The sequence below is a fragment of the Cupressus sempervirens genome, chromosome 7 (assembly GCF_028749045.1).
Source record: "Cupressus sempervirens isolate cs-2001-9-10 chromosome 7, ASM2874904v1, whole genome shotgun sequence".
Lineage (NCBI taxonomy): Eukaryota > Viridiplantae > Streptophyta > Pinopsida > Cupressales > Cupressaceae > Cupressus > Cupressus sempervirens.
The window spans coordinates 17,352,501-17,354,078 of record NC_143124.1 but is presented as its reverse complement, the minus strand read 5'-3'; the positions used below and the strand labels follow the sequence as shown (position 1 = coordinate 17,354,078).

At 36.9% G+C, this 1,578-nt stretch overlaps 1 pseudogene; it reads right to left on the bottom strand.

Annotated features, from left to right (window-relative positions):
• Window positions 1-363: 363 nt before the first annotated feature.
• The window catches only part of LOC149545199 (origin of replication complex subunit 6-like), a 4,907-nt pseudogene continuing 3,692 nt past the window's right edge, over window positions 364-1,578 (bottom strand).

Here is a 1,578-nt window from a genome sequence, read left to right as displayed (position 1 = left end):
GATCATATCACCCACCAAAAAAAAGCACTCATAGAAAGTGAGAAATAATTGAATCTTGAATTTCCTTACCTATAGACTTTAGCACATTGTAAGCCTCTGCAATAAGCTGCATCTCACCATACTCAATCCCATTGTGCACCATCTTGATGAAATTGCCAGATCCACCCTTTCCAATATAGGTAACAAAAGGGCCACTGTCCACCTGCATAGTGATCTTAACAATTTTATCCGCAATATACTTATAAGCCTCATATGACCCTCTAGGCATAAGAGAAGGGCTATTCCTGACACCCTCTTCACCCCTTGAAACCCCCATGCCCAAATACAGAAGCCCCCTCTTCTTTGCCTCCTCCTACCTTCTCTCTATGTTGTCATACCATTCATTCCCATTGTCCACAATATAGTCCCCCTCTTCCATGTGGGCAGCTAGAGTCTCAATTGATTTGTCCATGGGGGGGCCTGCTTTGATTAGAAGGATTATGACTCTAGGCTTCTGGATTGAGAGAAAAAATTCCTTGGCATCATGGAAGCCTTTTACTGGAATATTACCTTCCATCTTGGCTCTATATACCATCTCATCTACCTTTTCTAGGCTCCAATTGTAGACTGAGATGGGGAAGCCTTTTTCTGCAATGTTGAGAGCTAGATTCTACCCCATCACAACCAATCTAGCCAATCCTATTCTCGACAATTCAGCCATCTCTTTTTCTTGAATTCACATAATCAAAATCAAGAGTAAGGTTAACATCCAAGGGAAGCTTAGAACTTTTAGCTTACAAAGGACATTTGAAACAAACTTCCTTGGATTTTTGTGGCAATGTCATTGTATAGAGCTCTAAGTTTAATTGTTTCAGCATCAACTATTGAACCAAACTATTTTGGTGTCATCTTCGAAAAGGCTAAACCATCCAAGAGCAAGGTCTTCACAATAAAGGAAACATATGAAAATCTCATAGTAATCTAGATTGTAATTTAAACAAGGAAACTAGGCAAGGGATACAAACACTGCAGTCAAATCAGCGCTCTCAAGCTCTCAAAAAATAGTGTAGCTTTTTTATAAGAGCTAGTGTTTTGTTTAGTTAACCCCCAAGTTTTTGCCTTGTGTTTTAATTGGATGTGAATATTTGAATTCCACTTGCACTTTTCCTACACTGTTTCACTACCATGAAAATGGAATGTTACTATAGTTACAATAAAATATTATTATGTTTAACTACAACATCCTTCAACCATGTAGAAATATAAGCTTGTGCTTCCAATCATCAATAAAAGAAACACTCAAGTACCAATTCTTAACTAAGAAACACATTCTTTCACATAAAACAATGCAACTAAGTTGATTTTACATCCTTAGTTATTAATTATTATATGGGAAATGCATTGCATGTCTATCCACATTGGAATAACATCAAATATATAAAAATAACTTCATAAACTTTTAGGTATAATATATGAACCGAGTTACCTCAAGTTCATGTTCATCATCAATTGATTCACCGCTATTGTTAGATTCTACCTCGTCTTCACGCATTCTCTTGCTTGGAAATGCATCCAAAAGTTCTGTTCATACACACCCAA